Source organism: Sminthopsis crassicaudata, chromosome 3 (genome assembly GCF_048593235.1).
Source record: "Sminthopsis crassicaudata isolate SCR6 chromosome 3, ASM4859323v1, whole genome shotgun sequence".
Taxonomy (NCBI): domain Eukaryota; kingdom Metazoa; phylum Chordata; class Mammalia; order Dasyuromorphia; family Dasyuridae; genus Sminthopsis; species Sminthopsis crassicaudata.
The window spans coordinates 6,727,658-6,740,817 of record NC_133619.1 but is presented as its reverse complement, the minus strand read 5'-3'; the positions used below and the strand labels follow the sequence as shown (position 1 = coordinate 6,740,817).

The 13,160-nt window shown below is 36.1% G+C and overlaps 1 protein-coding gene across 2 annotated transcripts in view; it reads left to right on the top strand.

Moving 5' to 3' along the window:
- Window positions 1-554: 554 nt before the first annotated feature.
- TPRG1 (tumor protein p63 regulated 1) overlaps window positions 555-13,160 on the top strand; it is a 242,034-nt gene continuing 229,428 nt past the window's right edge. The window contains exon 1 of one of the 2 annotated variants that reach the window (XM_074297891.1): window positions 555-627. The gene's annotated coding sequence lies outside the window, so the exon portion shown is untranslated. The remainder of the gene's footprint in view (window positions 628-13,160) is intronic. The other variant, XM_074297889.1, reaches the window with a different exon arrangement.

Below are 13,160 nucleotides of genomic sequence, written 5' to 3'. Positions count from 1 at the left end.
AAGTTCAATGTATTGAGAATAAAGGCTCTCTGAGGGCAGGGACCAGTTTATTTTTACTTTATATCCTCAGGGCCAAGCATAGGGACTGGCGCACCAAAAGTTCTTAATAGATTTTTGTTGATTTATTGCTTAATTATGGATTGGTCTAGATGGCCTAAACTTCCCCTCCAATTCTGAGCTTCTGTGATAATTTGTGCATTTCTATACTTGTCAGTTTCTACAAGAGAAGCCAGGGAGAATAATCCAGAAGACTTAAATGTCATTTTTTCTCAGTCTAGAAGGATTTCTGTAGCTCCCTATCCTAACCTCTGGTCCAGAGGTGAAGATGTTCCAGAAAGAACCATATTTGTCCCACTGATTTTTCATCCTCTCCCTGTGACTTGGCATGAGGAACAAGGAGTGAGGGATCCACCACACTCCCTGTAAACTTGGGGACTAAAGTGGAAACAGCTGAGAAACAAGAGGCCAAGAAAAACCAAGGCCCAGCTGGAAGACATCAAACCAGATAAGTAGGCTGACCATAGTTGTGAAAGCAGGTCAGGCCCATGACTGACTGGGTGCAGTAGTAGGGAAGAAGGAGCTTGGTCAAGGGAAGAAAGAAAGGAAGGAGAGAAGGAAGGAAAGAAGGTAGGTAGGTACAAAAGGAGTACCTACAATTCTGTTCACATTTGGCTTCAGACTTGGAGTAACCCCTTGATATAATCATTCTGTTTTCCATTTGGTTGAAGCAGGGATAACTGGGGTGTGTCTGGGAATTTGGAGGAAAGGCCTATTTGGTAAGGAAAAATAAATCCTTAACTTTACCTCAGGTCTGTGGTGACTGTGTATGAGCGGTAAGTAGAACATAAAAATATTCTGTAGATTTCTAACCCAGTCGGGGCTTTCCAATGACTGTGGCTGGCCATTAATAATAAAGTACAGGAGAGGGCATGGGTGGCCTAGTAGCCAACCATACTTGGCTGACTGGAATCTGGTGCTATTCTGGGATTAGACTGCAAAGAGTGGAAGGAATTTCAGACAGTATCTAATCATAGTATCATGGGCATAGAAAAGGAAGGCATAGAGAAGGCAGAGGCCATCTAGTAAAGCACCCTCCTTTTACAGAGGAAGAAGTTTAGGTCCATAGAAGGAAAGGGAACACAGGGAGTGAGTGGCAAGAATAGAATTGGGATAGAGGGATTCTGGTTAGAAAGAAACCAATCTGTGTTTCTTTCCCCATATGGAGTGTCCTGGCCTGATGTAGATCATACAGGTACTAAGTGGCAAAACAGGGACTAGAACAAAGATAGCTCATCTTTTAAAAAAATCAATAATATTTTATTTTCCTCCACTTACATATAAGAAGAATTTTTATCTTTCATATTAAAAAAAACAAGTTACAAATGTTCTATTCTCCTTCCCCTCCCCTCATTGAGAAGACAAGCAATTTGATATAAGTGATATATGTGTAAAACTAATTTCCATATTAGGTTATAAAAGAAGAAACAGATTAAAAGAAAGAAAAATCACCAAAAAAGAAAAAATGTATACTTTGATTTACATTTCAAATTCCAAAAGCCATTTTTCTGTATGTAGACAGTATTTTTTCATCATGAGTCCTTTAAAATTGTCTCCGATCATTATATTGCTGAGAATAGCTAAGTCATTCACAGTTCTTTATTGTATAATATTGCTTAGTTACTGTGTACAGTGTTTTCCTGGTTCTGTTCACTTTGTATCAGTTCATAAAGAAGTCTTTCCAGATTTTTTTGAAGTCAACTTGTTGGTCATTTGTTTTAACACAGTAATATTTCATCGCCTACACCACAACTTGTTTAGCCATTCCTTAATTGATTGCTGTCTCAATTTCCGATTCTTTACAAATCATCACAAAAGAGATGTTATAAATATTTTCCTACAAATAGGTCTCCCTGCCTTTTTAAATCTTTTTGGGATGCAGATCTAGAAATAGTATTGCTGGATCAAAAACTATACAGTTTTATAGTCCTTTGGACATAGTTTGAAATTGTTCTTCAAAATGATTGGATCAGTTCATAGCTTCACCCTTAGGACAATAGTATCCCAGTGTTCTCATACCCCTTCCAACATTTGTTATTTCCTTTTCTATCATATTGGCCAATCTGATAGATATGAGGTGGTTCCTTAGAATTGTTTTTAATTTGCATTTATTAAAATAATAGTGATTTAGAGCTTTTCTCCTCATCTTTGTGCAGGGATCTTCCAAGTATCTTGTGGAATTTTTTATATCATCTTCTTTATTGGAGACCTAGCACTCTATACACAAGTGTATACAGACACACACATATGTATGTTATATATACACACATAAGTATATATGTATATGTATGTGTGTGTGTTTGCTGCCTGCATGTGTGTACTCATGCACAATGATGATGGGGAACTAAGGACTTTTGTCAGTGATTCTGAAGTTCTCTTTAGCCAAAGGCTCTTTTTATCATTAGCTACTTCAGAAAAGTAAGATTTACCACTAGGTTTCAATAATTCTAAAATGTCATATATATATCTTTAAATGGGCGGCGCCACAACACAACGGGACATTGAGTGCCCCAAGAAGTATTCTCTGTGGATATTAGGACTGCCCTGTAGATGGGATCTTAGCCACATTGAGATAGCTTCATAATGGGTGACTCTCTTGCTGATTGGCTGTGTGTATGACCTCACAGGCCCTCTATAAGCCTACTGCAGACAGCAGTCACCCTCTTTAACCTATCTCCCTGAGCCAAGCAGATGGATAGGCCAGAGAGGTAAGGATTTTGGTAGTGAACACGTGGGTCTTCTGACCAGGTGTTCACTAGGGAACCAACAAGTCAGGGCATTATGTGAGTAGGTATAATAAAGGCTTTTAAGATTACACGTGGCTGTTCTTGAGTGCACTACTGGTTATTAAGCTATAGATTCAAGAGATTGTGGCCAGAGACCTTTGAAGGCCTCAGAAGAGGAGAGCTGGGTAGAGTTCACACTGCAAAAGTCAGTGGAGAAAGGTACTCTGTTGGGCCTAGGGCAGACTAGTAATTGTAACTGCCAGGAGGGCATGCTACATACATACATACATACATACATATATATATATATATATATATATATATATATATATATATATATATATATATATATATATACATATATATATATAATATGTATATATATAATATGTATATATATATATATACACACACACATATATGCACACACACACATATATAATATGTATATATATGTGTATATATACACATATACACAAATATATGTACATGTGTATGTCTCCCATATACCTCATATATATGTATGTGTATACATATATATATATCCCATATCTTGTATTTATATATCAGATATATTTGTCTATACATACAATCCTGTGTATGTGTATGTATTTATATATCCTATATCTAGATCCCCAATTATTATCCCATATATATACTGTGTATGTGTGTATGTATTTATATGTCCCATATCTATATCCCATCTATATCTTATATATCATATATATATGTGTATGTGCATATGTATATATATATATGTATATGTGTGTGTATACCCATATACCTCATATGTATGTGTGTATATATATATATATATATATATATATATATATATATATATATATATATATATATATATATATGAAAGATAAAGGTACACCCAATAAAGATACTGTAGCTAAACCTAAAGATGGTAATCATCTAGAAATAGGTGCTTAAATTGAGTATTAAAAGAAATGAGGGTCAGGGAGAGGAACAATTACATTGCAAGTATGAGGGATGACTGGGGTAAAGGCACCATGATACGTGGGGGAGTATTATGTGTGAGGAATGGAGAAAAACCCTCTTTGGCAAAACTATGAAGTGTGGAAAACAACTGATGATTAATGAGACCAGAAAGATAGGATGTGGTCAAGTTATGACAGGGTTTAAAACCAGAATAGTTTATATTGTGCCCTAGAGGCAATAGGAAGCTACTGGAATTGATTAAGTAGGGGAATGACAAGATCAAATCAGGTCTCCTCTTAAGGAAAACAATTTTGACAGCTATGGGGAATGAAGAAAGACCAATTAGGAGATTGTTCTAAGCAGGTGAGTGATGATTAGAGATTTAATTAAGGTGTGGCCATGTTAGAAGGGTTTGGAGATTATATCTGAGAGATTTGTGGGGTTTTTCCAAATGATTGTACAAGAGTGTGAGGGAGACTGAGGAGCCAAAATTTATATTTAACTTATGAACCTCAGAGACTAGAAAAGTGATGGCACACTTGGGAGAAATAGGGGTGGTTGGCAGAGTGTAAGATTAGATAGCGTGAATAAAGAGCTCTGCTTTGTCTATGTTGAGTTAGAGATGCCTCTGGAACATTCAAATAGAAAAGTATAAATGATTGGTATTGTGGAAATAGAGAATGAGGAAAAAAGATTTAGCTTAGACATGTAGCTCTAGAATGTTTCCCCCCCCAAAAAAAATATGATAATTAAGCCTATGGAAATTGATACATTCCTTGGGAATGTACTGTTCCATTATGTCCAACTCTTCCTGGGTCTATGGACCATAGCACTTCATGTTGTCCATGTTTTTTATTTTGCTTTTGTTTTTGTATTTTTGCAGATACTATAATTGTTTTCCATTTCCTTCTCCGATGAATTAAGACAAAGCAATGTTATATGACAATGATCATACAGCAAACAAGTCATCTGATGCTCTATTCAAACCCAAGTTTTCCTGAATCCAGGCCTAGCCCTGAGGCTGCTAGCTGCTTCAAGGAAAGTCCAAGATAGAGGGAAGAGCCAAGATGGTGGAGAAAAAGCATATACTTGCCTGAACTTTCCACCAAACCTCTTTAAATAATTCCATAAGACAATTTATGGATCAATAAAGCCCATAAAAGATTGGATGAGATAATCTTTCAGCCAAAGACAACTTAAAAGGTCAGCAAGAAGTCTGTCATACTCAGAGGAGAATGGAGCACAATCCAGTGCAATTTGTGCAAGCATAGACCCAGCAAACCAGAAACAGGCCTTGTGAGCCATTGAATAAGCAGTGAGAAGGTAGGTAGAAGCATAATACTTTTGGGAGAGACAGGGAGAAAGGAGAAAGAGAGAGAGGGATGATGGAGGGAAATACACTTAACAATAGTAACTGTGAAAACAAATTTGAAGGAAATTTCTGAAATGGAAAACTCAAATTTATAAAAATGAGTGATACCCCAATTGTTACATGATTCAAAGATATAAACAGTTTTTACATGAAGTAATCTACATAAAAAAACTCTAATTGATTATTGATTAAAACAATTCTGAGATACTACTTCATTTCTTTTAAATTGGTCATTTTTCTTTTCTGTCCTATTAGCCAATGTTGGAGGGGAACTGAGGGGGAAAAATGAGCCATTAATGAACCATTAGTGGAATTGTGAACTAATTCAATATTCTGGAGATCACTTTGGAACTATGTCCAAAAGGACTAAAAAAACAAGCATACCTTTGACCTAGCAATACCATTACTAGTCTGTTACCATGCAAGCCCAGCAAAAAGATAGAAAGAGCAATTTCCTTTTGAATAACTGCAGACAACACTAAAAAGTGAAGTGTTTGTCTGCAAAGATATACATGGGAACTTTATGTACAGAATTGCAAAACACTTTCAGTACAAAAGCAATTGGAGAAGTATGCATGGTTCATGTGTAGGCTGAGTCAATATAATACCAATAATAATTCTAACTCCATTAATTTGCTAATTCCAATATCATAATGATCAAGAAATCATTTGTTTTTTGTACTAAAGACAAATAACAAAATTCATCTGGAGGAACAAAGGTCAAGAATATCAAGGTAATAAAAATTTAAAACATGAAGAAAAATGATCTAGCAGTACTAGATTTCAAATTATACTAAAATGGAGTAATTGTTAAAACAATCTGATACAGCATAAGAAATAAGTGGGTATAGTATTTAGTATATAATTTTCATAGTACTTATTTTAATATAGTAAAAATATTAGCTTACTACAATAATCTAGCATCTTATAACACTAAGATCTAAGCAATGGAGTCAAGACCTTACTGTTTGACAAAATTTGCTGAGGAAACTGGAAAACAATATGGAAGAAACTAGGCACAGAGCAACATCTCACCGCATATACCAAGATAAGCTTAAAATGCTTACATGATTTAGATATAAAGGATAAATACCCTATACAAAGTAAGGGAAAGTTAAAAACAAAAAAAAAACAAAAAAAAAAACCTTATCAGATGTATAGATAAAAGAGGGCATGACCAACTATGTGATAGAGAGAACTGTGGAAAATAGGATGAATAATTTTGATGATTTTAAATTAATTTTCCTCTAAAAATGCAGTCAAAATTAGAAGGAAACTAGGAAATTAGAAGAAAAAAAAACTTGGGAAATTTCTCTGATATAGGTTTCATTTCTTAAATATATAGGGAACTCGGGCAAATTTAAAAGAATAAATGTCATTCTTCAGATGATAAGTGGTCAAAGATATTAACAGTACGGAAGAAATCAGTGCTATCAATGATATGATCAACTGTTCTCAATCACTAATGTTTAGAAAAATGCAAATTAAAACATCTAGGTGGTACAGAGGATAGAGTACCAGGCCTGGAGTTGGGAAGACTCATCTTCCCCAGTTAAAAATCTGTCCTCAAACACTAGCTATGTGACTCTGGGCAACTCACTTAACCTTGTTTGCCTCAGTTTCCTCATTTGTTAAATGAATAGGAGAAGGAAATGGCAAACTACTCCAAAAAATCCCAAATGGGGTCATCAGGAGTCAGACACGACTGAGTAACTATAACAATAACAAATTTCACTGTGAGCAGAAATACCTCCGAAATCCACAATACGAGAAAGTGGGAAATTTTTTGTTATTGATTGTCTGAACTAAAATAATGGACAAAATGTTAATAATGCAGATTATACTTGCAAAATATCATGCCTGAAAAATAATGATAGTAAGTTATTACGTTAATCTTTGCAGATCTTTTCCATTTTTCATTTTCTTGTCTTCCTTTTATTTTTAATGCCTTAAAGGTGATTTTGATTAGCTAGATCTTGTTTCAATCTTATAAACACACACATACGGATATCCCTCCATCATGATTTCTCACTAGCAGCTAAGGGGATTAAGATGTGGCACATGTTTATGATGCAACTTACAGATAGATAATGAAACAACAATCCATAATAACTCAAGATAATTAAGTAGCAAATCTCTGAAGAGTTATCAACAAAGGTGTTGGAAACACTATTAAGAAAGCTTTTGCCTATAATCCTGGAGCTACAATGAGCATCCTTAATTTGATGAAGCTTGTTACTGTGTTCCTGGTCTAAGGATCCCTCCTCCTTTTTTTTTTCTCCCTCCTTGCTTTGGTCTGGTTCATCATCCCAGTTATCCTGGCAAATTATCTTCACTCATAGAGCCATAGCTGACCTAGGCAGTAAAAACAAGACCTGGCTGAATAAATAGTAATGGCAGGGAGAAAAGCCTCATTTGCAGAGCCATTCCAAGTATAAAGAATTGTGGGGGAAAGTGAAAAAAGTCAGTGACAACGGACCTAATAAAATACTCAGGCCTTCAATCTGAGAAACCCTGATCTAGAACATTTACACAGAACTACTCTTAGCTAGGGAACTGATGAGGAGCTAGATGATTTAAAATTTCAAACTGAAAAGGGATACATGTAAGTTTTCCTTAGGGTCTTCATAAAATTAAATTGATTTTACCCTTTTGAGGATCATAGTGTTTCTTAAATATGAGTGCTGAAAAGGGCTGTGAGAGGTTCTGAGAGTGCTACAGAAGACAATGGGAAAGGTTCTGGGTTAGGAATTCTAGGGAGTTGAAATCTTGGCTTTGCCACTTACATACATAATGACTTCAGTCAATCAGTCAGTTCATTTGATTCCCTTTTCTTCTTTTTAAAATGAGGGTTTGTATTACTTGACCTCTAAAACCATGATTCTGTGATTAAATCTAGTAGAGGTAGTTTTTGGCTCAATGTAAGAGAGAACTTACTGTCAATTGTGAGCTCAATAATGCTTTCTAATGAATTGATTATTTGCTGAAATAGAAATTATTTTGTTTGAACTAAAAAAAAAACAAAAAAACAAAATAGAACTAGGAAAAACTGGATGGAAAATGCAAAGAGGCCAATTTGGACTAAATTTCAGGAAAAATACCCTTCATCATCCACCAGAGAAATGATCTGAGTAGAAAATAGGTTTCCTTTCTGTAGAGATATTCAAAGATATAACACTAGAAATCTTTAACTCAGGATATGATTTGGGGGATAGTAGATACTTAACAATGATAGTTGATTGACAACAAAGAATACTTGTTCAGGTAGAGGTTGGAGTTCTGGGATTCTTTCCACTTCTGAGATCTCATGATCTGGTCCATTTTGGGGTCTTCTGTAGGTAATAAAATGTCATTTTGAGTTTATTTATGAGATATTTTATTGTAGAGGTTAATGACTTGTCCAAGGTCAACTTTAACTTTTCTTTTAGTTTTAAAATGATGGATGTCTTCTCTTCTACATAGATGGTATAAAATAATTAACTAAATGGAAACTGGATGGAATTCCAAGATGACAAATCAATAAAAATTATAGATATATTGAGTGCTTTTCCCTTGTACTGAGAAATTTTAGGGGGTGAATATATTTTCTTTTCAAAAAAAAATGACAAGGCATTTTGTTTCGCAAGCAGACACATCTGGCCACAAGGGCAATTTCCTAATCCAAACAATCCTATTTTGGGTAGGGGCAAAATTAGTCTTCCTTGTGGCAAGAGATCTGATTTTTGCCCCCCTCCCAGTGCTCTGCTCTTCCTCTTTTTAATGGAAATCTTCTTGACCTACCTTTCGTATTTCATTCTAGAAATTGTGCCAGGCATAATGTTAGTTTCTGAGATACAAAGCATCGACAGGGGCAGGGAGAGAGACAGGGGCAGGGAGAGAGACAGGGGCAGGGAGAGAGACAGGGGCAGGGAGAGAGACAGGGGCAGGGAGAGAGACAGGGGCAGGGAGAGAGACAGGGGCAGGGAGAGAGACAGGGGCAGGGAGAGAGACAGGGGCAGGGAGAGGGACAGGGGCAGGGAGGAAGGATAGAAAGAGAGCAGGAGAGAGAGAAGGACATGGGGGGCAAAGAGGGAGAAAGGGGGAAAGAAAGGAAGAGAAGAGGAAAGAAGGGAAGAGAAAGTGGAAAAAGGAAAAAAAGAGAGAGGAGAAAGAGGGAAGAGAAAGGACACACACACACACAGAGAATTCCAGCTTTCAAGGAACTTACTGAGCAATTCCTTAACTTCTTATAACTTTCTGATAGTGCCATCAAAGGTGGGCTAGTAAGAGATCAAATATGCTTTATAGAGTTCCTAAGTCTCCCTTCAAAACCCTGGTGGATGATGAATGAGAAGAAAATTTTAATCTGCTTTAATCTCTGACATGAATGTTAGGGATTTTTAACAAAAGGGATCAAATAATTCATTGGTGGATTAAATCACACAGAGTATATAAAATGTCAGTTTTTTTTTTTTTTTAATTTTTGGAACAATCATGGTTCATTACCGTCTCTCTCTTGGTTTCATCTTTAAAATAGATCTGGTGAGGTAAATCTGCAAATCAGACTGAGAGATGGGAGGGCCCTAAAATAGGTCATCTAGATCACCCTCCTTACTTTTCAAATGAGAGAACAGAGGGCCTAGAGAGAAAAAAAATGCTTATAATTATATAGCTATTGAGGAAAGGGATTATTACTTTGGCTTTCATGTGAATCTTCTTGCCCATTATTTGTATTTTTCTTTTACTCAATCTTAACTATTTGACAAGAAATGTTGTTCACATATCTTAACATGCAGGGAAATATTCTACATGAGTAGATTCCTGGAAACTGACGTTCCCTAATTGCCAAGATAGTTGTGGTTTTCTTAATTTTAATGATTTTAAGATATGCTTTCTAAACAGAATGACATTCTTCTCTGCCTTATTAAACAAAGTATAATGAACATAGCTTATTATTTTCATGTTGATTCAAGATCATCACTAATGAATATCCATTACTCTGTGTGTCTTATGATGCTTTAGGGGCCTATTGTGTTTTATAGACTTATTTTCCTCTGCCCTGGATAAAACAAGAACACAGAATCCCCCTAAAATTCCTCTTGCAAAAGTACTTTACAAAAGCCTTTCCTCACAGCCAATTTTTAAGTAGCTAATACTAAGTGTCACTTCCAGTTTCTAGGTCAAAAATACTTAGAATTAGAGAGGAGAAATGATTTGTTTGATAGGGATTCCAAGGGCAGTTTTCAGGTAGTAACTTGTAAGATTCTGTCCTGTATAACTATGTCGCATCATCTCTCAAAATCTTCTCTAACCTTTGCTTTTTTATTTCTTTTATTTCTTGTCCTTCCCCCCTTGTTTTTTTTTTTTTTTTTTTTTTTTTTTTTTTTTTTTTTGTTTTGTTTTGTTTTGTTTTGTTTTTTGTTTTTTGTTTTTTTGGTCAGCTACAACTTGTTATCTGTCACTGTCCTAATCAACCAATCAACAATCATTTATGACAAGAAAACTTGTCAGGGGCTGAACAAAACCTATAAAAGTAAGAGAGAAAGAAGACAATTCTTGACAATCAAGAAACATTTAGTCTATTGGAGAATTCTGTGTTTTAATTCATAAATGGACACAAAATTCATGCCAGATGAATTTTTGGCAAAGGCACAATTAAAGAAGTGATCACGAAGTAGCACTTGTGGGAAGAATAATGTAAGTTGAGTCTTGAAAATTAGTTAGAGATTCAGAGGTGGAGAAGAACAGGGAGTTTGCCCAGAGCCTGTGCAGAGGTAGGAATGACAATTTGGCAAAATTGAAAGATGAAGGAAATGACCAGATTGTAAAGGACTCTAAGTGTGAAATGTTTTATTGTGTATTTGACTCTGGGAGTAGTAGAAATCATTGGAGTTCACTAAACACAGGAATATTTTGGGGATTTCACTCAGTCAGCTATGTGTGGATCAACCAAATCAAAGAACACATGAATAGTTTTCAAGGGGGTCCATGAGCTGGAGTGAGAAAAAAATATATAACTTTGTTTCTATATAAATAGTTTCTAAGACCAGCTATTTCATTTTGTGAATTAAAAAAAAAATGAATAAGGTAAGCAGAACCTCAATGGGTTCCATGTTGCACACAAAAAAGTTAAATAGTCCTAATCTTATTTTTCAATAAGATCTTTCCAGTTCTATATCTGAACACCACTCAATTCACTGAAATGCTATTTCTGTGACATGCAACTTCTCTCTCTTCCTTTCACACAACACTCAAACTCTCAACTCCTATTTTTTTTCCACTTTGTCCTAGATTCCTGGAATGTTTCCCCTTCTTACCTTAGCCTTCTAGCTTACCTTGCTTCCTTCACGTCTCAAGCAAGAAGCCTTTCCCAGCCCTTCTTAATCTTCTTGCCTCCCTTCTGATATTCTTTGTAATTATTGTTGCCTATATCTTGTTGGCATATAGTTGTTTGCCTGGTGACTTCTCCGTCAGACTGTAAGCTAGGCAGCTTATTTTCCTATTTTCCTTGCTTCCTTCCTTCTTTCTCCATAGTGTTTAGTGTAGACATTGAATAGATTTGATTTATGACTGACTGACAAAGAAGGAAACAAAGAGAGGAAAAACTCTTTACTTTTGAGCCTAGATCTTCTTCTTTCAAATATCTTTCTTTTCCTGCCATCCCTTGCAGTATTTCCCCCTTGAGAGCAACCTTTTTCTTTCAACCTTTGCACAAGCAGTTGTTCAAGACATCTTTGTTGTTCAATGACTGAATACGTGAATAGTATTTTCACCCAGCATATGGGTGAGCATCTGGGGTAGTTATGTCTATCCTTTTGTGGAGGGCATAAAGATGATCGACCTATGATTGTTTTTTAAATTTTGAAATTTCCTGGTCTAACTCCAGGATCAATACTGCATTACTGAACTTAAAAATGAACATATTCACAAGTAAAGTTTTTCCCTGTATGACTCAATTCTCATCAGCCTTTTTCCTTTCCTTGTTTCAGTTTTTATCTGAGTCTAAACAACGTAATATTGATTACTCCCTATCAAGAGAAATGGGATAGGGAAGAGGAATTAACCAAATACTTTCAAGAATACTAATCCTGGCTGCTTTCATAAGACATGGAACTTTAGGGCAGTTTTTTGGTGCAAACTCCATCTGTTTCACTAGTAGTCTCAGATTAGTGTTGCACACCACCCGAATCCTGGAGCTGGGGGTTCAAACCCCAGGTTTCCAGGTCCAACCTTTCCACTCCTGAGCTGGGTAACCTTGGCAAGTCAGTCTATGGACCTCAGCTCCTCACCTGCCAAATGGCAGAAATGCTGCCTTGCCTTGTGATTGTGAAGAAAGCACTCTTGCTCTCTAAATGTGATGTAATTATTATGCTACAGGGCTATTCTGAGGCTCAGTGATTATAAAATATTCTGAACATTTCCAGAAGGAAGCTAGGCAGGGACACTGTGCGAAAAGCTGGTACCATGGCTTGAAAGTAATTAGTGAAGGCTTAAAATGGGGAGGGAAAAGAAGGACAGATAGACATAGAGACAGAGTCAGAGAGAAATAAATAAAGAGAGAAGAGAAAGGAAAGGAGAGAGAGAGCAAGAGGGTGAAGGAGAAGGGAAGAGAAAGGGAGAAGGAAAGACAAGGAGAAAGACAGAGGAAGAGAAAAAGGGGAGAGGGATAGGAGAAGAAAGGGGAAGAGGGAGAGGAAGAAGGAAAGCGAGAGCATGGAAATAAAAAAAAAAAAGCATCTAATAAAGATCCATCTTGCATTCCAACTTTATTTCACTTTAAATGAGGGATGAGGTATTCTAAATTCTACAGAAGTAGAAACAATATTATATATAACTGCTCAGTTTTGAACAATTCTGAGGTAAAAGAGACTCAGTCTGTATCATTTGTAAATTCATTAATTAATATGTCCCTGCCTCATTTGGGTGTATCTGGGTGAACCCAGAAGAGCATGCTGCTATTTGAATGTAGGAGTGGAAGTTCACTGTGGACAGGAAACTTGCAGGAGCCTGCCCCTTTCACAGCTTCCAGTGGATTATTTTTGTCTAGCTCATCTTAGAGCTTCTGCCCTTTGGGAAAA